The sequence below is a fragment of the Acomys minous genome (assembly GCF_964271855.1).
Source record: "Acomys minous genome assembly, chromosome: 12".
Taxonomy (NCBI): Eukaryota; Metazoa; Chordata; class Mammalia; order Rodentia; family Muridae; genus Acomys; species Acomys minous.
The window spans coordinates 71706512-71712511 of NC_140493.1; the positions used below are offsets into that span (position 1 = coordinate 71706512).

General features: G+C 47.9%; 1 long non-coding RNA gene across 1 annotated transcript; it reads left to right on the top strand.

Annotated features, from left to right (window-relative positions):
- The first annotated feature begins 942 nt into the window (after nucleotides 1-942).
- On the top strand, nucleotides 943-4429 carry LOC311579659. The gene is made up of 2 exons (XR_014773209.1): nucleotides 943-2381; nucleotides 2836-4429. It is a non-coding gene; the product is annotated as an uncharacterized lncRNA (long non-coding RNA).
- The last annotated feature ends 1571 nt before the right edge of the window (nucleotides 4430-6000 follow it).

A 6000-nucleotide genomic window follows, 5' to 3' on the forward strand; every position in this document is an offset into this window, starting at 1 on the left:
CACAGGCAGTTGTGAGCTGTCTGATGTGGGTGCTGGGAACCAAACCTGGATCTTCTGCAGGAGCAGTTAGTGTTCTTAGGGCTGAGCCATCTCTCTAGCCCCCTATTGTTTCTTCCTGACTGCTGTTGTCTATCTATGGATTGTTCGCTGCTACATGCTGTCAAGCAATGCTAAGGAACTGGGTGAGTCAGACATGGGCTTGCCAGGAAGGATCATTCCTCAGAGATGATCAGGTGCTGGTTCCACTGCTGGGCCACAGTAGACAAGGCCAGGTTTGCCCTCCCAGATGAGGGCAGAGCAAAGGGACAAGAGCAAAGCCAAGTCACTTCATCTCCACTGCTGTTGTCCAACCCATCTGAGCCCAGGAACCAATCATCATCGTTTGGTGATCATGGGAATCCGGTGCCACCATGCCTAGCCATAGGCAAGGTTTTAATTGGAAAGAATAGGCCTGAGGAAAAGGGAATAGCACTGATTTGGGGACTTGGGGCTGTCACACAGAGGGAGCGCATGAGGGTTGTGGGGTCCCTTAGCTATGAGGACCTTCCCATGTAGGATACAGATCAGTGGCCACGTTATCCCTGAGACATACGACATAGGACATCATTCCTACATCTGGCGGGATGTCCCTTTTTATAAAATAAGGGCTTATTTCATTTATTGATATTAAGGGAGAAAAATTAAGTCTCCATAATTGTGTCCCTATTTTTTATCCCTCCCCCAAGATGTCTTCTCCAGTCGTGTGTGTGTGTGTGTGTGTGTGTGTGTGTGTGTGTGTATTCATGTGCATGTGTATACATAGAGGTTGATGTTGACTTTCTTCCTCCTCTATTGCTCACCACTTTTTATTATGAGACGGAGTCTCTCACTGAACCCTGAGCTCACTGATTGACTAGTCTAGCTGGCCAGCACATTCTGGGGATCTAACTCCTGTCCACCTTCTCTCTCTCTCTCTCTCTCTCTCTCTCTCTCTCTCTCTCTCTCTCTCTCACACACACACACACACACACACACACACACACACACACATACACCACCCAGGTTTCAGGTGTGTGCCAGTGAGTTATGTATGTGCCTGGTGGTCTGAACTCAGGTCTTAGGATCGCACTGAGCCGTCTTCCCTTTGCCTTTCCTCCTTGTTCTCATGGAAACCTTGGCAGCTGAAGGTTTGACTCCTGGGTGGGCTTCAGAGCTGCTCTGCAGTTGCTGGGCCCACTGGATGGGATGGGACCGAGCAGTAGCATGATGGGCTCTGTGTGTGGTGGCAGACACCAGTTGGATTGGGAAACGGCATTGATTGTGGAGAAGACTCCTTCCACAAGCATGCTACGTAAGCATAAGGCTAAAGTGGAGCCGCACAGCGGGCAGTGGCGGCTGCCAAAGTGCCAGCGGCTGGGCACAAAGGCAGCAGCGGCACCCGAAGCAGCATTTGGTGCAGGCCTCTGGAGGTGCCTTTCTTACACTGTGGGGCCATTCTGCTTGCTTAGTGTGAGCTTCTGCTTGTCCTGGCTACTGACCCAAATGTAACAGGTGAAATCCAGGAGCGCACACACCCCTCCTTGTTCTGCTAATAAGAAATCTAATGCTCTCATTTTTCCCCCCCTTCAGTATTAGCCAAGAAACTTAGTGAGAGTGCGGGGGAAGCCAGCCTGTGTTTTATAAGGATTTTATTTAAAGATTTTAATAATTGATTTATTTATTATTATGTACACAATGGTCTGCCAGCATGTACACCTGCAGGCCAGAAGAAGGCATCAGATCATATCATAGATGGCTGTGAGCTACCATGTGGTTGCTGGGAATTGAACTCAGGACCTCTGGAAGCACAGTCAGTGCTCTTAACTGCTGAGCCATCTCTCCAGCCCCTAGTTAAGAATTTTTTTAAGTGAGCTCTTGGTAAACAAAACCACCGTATCAAGCAAGAGATGTAATTGGCTCCGGCGAGAATTAGCTCCCAGGGGCTGGCGAGATGGCTCAGCGGGTGAAGGGGCTGTGTAGCAAACCTGACAGCTGAGTTTGATGCTCTGGTTCTATGTTAAGGAGCAAAGGCAAAGCCAGCCCCACAAAGGTGTCCTCTGACCTCCACATGCGACTGTGCATACATGTACATTCATTCACACATTCATGCATACATTCACACATCATGCATACTCACAGTAATAACAATAAAAACAACAATACTTTAGAGCACACATGATTATGGGGCTGGGGCCATGACTCAGTAGCTAAGAGCACGTGCATTGACCATAGTTAGACCCACATCTGGTGGCTTCACGATTGCCACCAGGGAGATCGCACCTCTGACCCCTGCCGGCACCACCACTCATGTGCACACACCACGTACATAAACATCATTTTTTTTTTTGAGAAATGGTTTCTCTGTGTAGCTTGGCTGTCCTGGACTCACTTTGTAGACCAGGCTGGCCTCGAACTCACAGCAGTCCACTTGCCTCTGCCTCCCAAGCTCTGGGATTAAAGGCGTGCACCACTACCACCTGACTAACACATCATTTTTAAATTATCAAAAAAATAAAGGGATTAGTTGTATAGCATGCGGATACCAGTATGTACCATTGCCCCTAGTTTTATTATAAATGACTAGCCCAGGTACAGTGTGTCCCCCCAAAGCAGTCTCCTACAACATGTTGGTTAGCAATGGACCCAAGATGTAGGCAATCTGCAGTTCTGGAGGCACTCAGCAAGAGATGCAGCCCTGAAAAGGATGCTCAGAGGCTGGGCGGTGGTGGCACACGCCTTTAATCCCAGCACTCGGGAGGCAGAGGCAGGTGGATTGCTGTGAGTTTGAGGCCAGCCTGGTCTACAAAGCGAGTCCAGGACAGCCAAGAATACACAGAGAAACCCTGTCTTGAAACTCCCATTTCCCCCAAAAAGAGAAGGATGCTCAGATGGACCTGGACAGAGCGGAAGCTGCATAGGATGCTGGGTAGTGAGGAGCAAGGGCCACAAAGGATAATGAGTTGTTTAAGCATTTCCTCATCAGTTGGCACACACTTCTGAGGAGGGTTGTCATGGCTAGGGTCACATATTCATGCGCCTGCCAGGGCTTTGCCTATAAGCATTGCACTTTAAAAAAGTTTTTTTGAATTGTTTCAAATTTTAAAGTTTTAAAAACATGTATGTAAGTATGTATGTATATATGTATGTGGTTTTTGTTTGTTTGTTCTTTTGTTTTGGTCTTGGTTCTCCAAGAAGGTTTCTCTGTGTAGCCTTGGCTATCCTGGAACTCTCTTTGTAGACCAGGCTGTCCTGGAACTCACAGCAATATGCCTGCCTCTGCCTCCGGGTGCTGGGATTAAAGGTGCGCGCCGCCTCGCCCTGCCATATGTGTGTATTTTTATTGAGCGTGTGTGTTTATGTGCCAAGTGCTCAGGTCATCGGCCTTGGTGGCAAGTGACTTTGAGTTTTGTAATCTTCCGTATCGTCGCCTCGACTGATTTAAGAGCCATCCCATTGGTGTCCTTTGTAGTGAGTTACTGCCACTTATTTACGGCCTTGTCCTACCTAAGGGTGTAGTAAGATTAGATCTTAATGCTTTCTTGGGAGGAATTTTAGCCATCAACACTTCCCCTCCCCCTCCCCACGAGAAGAAAGCAGTGTGGGCGAGAGTGCTAGGAACTCACGCTTGGAGTATGTGAATGCTGTTGAAGGTCATCCTTTTAAATTGTAGGGCTCAAATAAATAGGGGCATTGAGGTCACTTTGGGGGCAGAGATGTAAGGAGGATGGGCATTGCCTCTGCGGCACAGTAGGAAAGCTAAGCGCTTACTGTATACCTGGACTTTGCAGATCTTTTCTTTTTTTTTCAAAAAAATTTTAAAGATTTATTTATTCTGTCAGGCCTGATGCACCTGCTTTTTTTCTCTATCATATATTTTTGGTTGTGAGCCTAGCCTTTAATGGCTGAGCCATCTCTCCAGCCCCCCCCCCCCTTTTTTCCCCTTTCTCAAGGCAGTTTCTCAGTGTATCCCTGGCTGTGCTGGACTCACTTAGTAGACCAGGCTGGCCTCGAACTCACAGAGATCTGCTGGACTCTGCCTTCCCGAGTGCTGGGATTACAGGTGCCACCAAGCCTGGCTCTGCATACCTGGACTTTCCCATGCCTTTAAAAATAAAACTACTGCTGGGCATGATGGCACATGCCTTTAGTCCCAGCTCTTGGGAGACAGAGGCAGGTGATCTCTGTGAGTATGAGGCCACAGGTCTACAAAGTGGGTCCAGGACAGCCAAGGCTACACAGAGAGACCCTGTCTCCAAAAACCAACCAACCAACCAACCAACCAAATAAATAAATGTCTTCCATGGTTTAACTATGCTCTCCTTTACACAATGAATAGTTCCATTTCTTCCCTTCAGACTTCCTGAGTGTGGTCCAATATAAGGCATCTCACAAAATAAAAATAAATTCAATGTGGTGGCCAGTGTCAATAATCTCAGCCTTTGGGAGGTTAAAGCAAGAAGCTCAAAAAGTTCAAGGCTAGCCTGGGCTACATGAGACACTGTCTGAATCAACAGCAAAAAGAAACAACCAAACTAGGTAGTATATGGTGTTTTGAGGACTCACTCATTTTTATTTTATGCATGTAAATGTTTGCCTGTGTGTATGCCTATGCACCACTTGCATGCCTGGTGCCCACAGAAGCCAGAAGAGGACATCAGATGCACTGGAACCTGCCTAAGCCACCATGTGTGTGCTGGGAACACATGGTCCCTGGCCCTGTGGCCCTCTGGAAGAGCAGCCAGTGCTCTTCATCTCTAAAGCCATCTCTCCAGCACTATCTGGTGTTTCAGAAGAAGCAAACCCATAGGGGTGGAGCCCTGGTTACAGAGCCAGGGCTAGGATCACATAGGTGGCAGTACAGGGCTCTGGAAGGGGATCTCATTCCCATAGGACTCAGATTGCTGAGGGCACCGTGAAACCACCAACCTAGACCTCTCCGTGGGTAGAGAGAAAGGTTTATTGGTGGATCAAACTGCTAGGACTACCTCTCTGGGGCAGAGAGAAGAGCAACATGGTTGAAAAGCAGGCAGATTTTATAGGGCAGGCAGCAAAGGGGGGGTGGCTTTGAGCTGATACAGGCGTATTCATACATAATACATTAATATAATACAGACCAGGAACCAGATGCCCTTGCCTGAGGTGGTTGGCCTTTGGATTAGGGGAGGTCCCTCATAGATAATGGATTAAGGGAGGTTCCTGGTAAACAGAAACCTACCTTTTGGCTTGTATTTTTCCAGCCACAGTCCTTCCGTTTAGGACATTGTTACCAGCACTGCCATTTTGGGGAGGTCAGTTTGGACCCGACAGCAAAAAAAGAAGTTGTTTTCCCAAAAGGCTGTTCAGGGGTCATGAAAGCAGGTTTTGGGAAAAGGTTTTGACACAAGTGGGGGCCAGTGTGGAAAGGAAGGCGGAGAAAGAGAAAGGAAAAAACAGAAAAATAAACCACAGCAAGGGACTTTCACATGCCATCTTAGTCACCTGCCAGTGATTTTTTAACCCAGGATGGCCAGTCCTAGGGAGGTCTGCCTCCTGCTGCCCCTTGGCTTGAACACAATAAGACTACAATATCCTTACTGGTTGGACATTTGATATAAAGACCCAAAAGGGATCAAAGTCCTGTGACCCAACTCAAACACCGTGGGTCAGCATCTTGTGACCTACCTTGAATGGGAATTCAGAGAGAAGAGGAGGGGCTGGAGAGATGGCTCAGAGGTTAAGAGCACTGGCTGCTCTTCCAAAGGTCCTGAGTTCAATTCCCAGCATCTACATGGTGCCTCACAACCATCTATAACGAGATCTGGTGCCCTCTTCTGGTGTACATACAGGCAAAACACTGTGTATGTATGATAAATAAGTAAATCTTAGGGGGAGGGAGGGAGGGAGGGAGAGAGAGAGAGAGAGAGAGAGAGAGAGAGAGAGAGAGAGAGAGAGAGAGAGAGAAGAGGAAAGAGTTCTAGGAAAAAGGAAACTCTACCAGGCTCT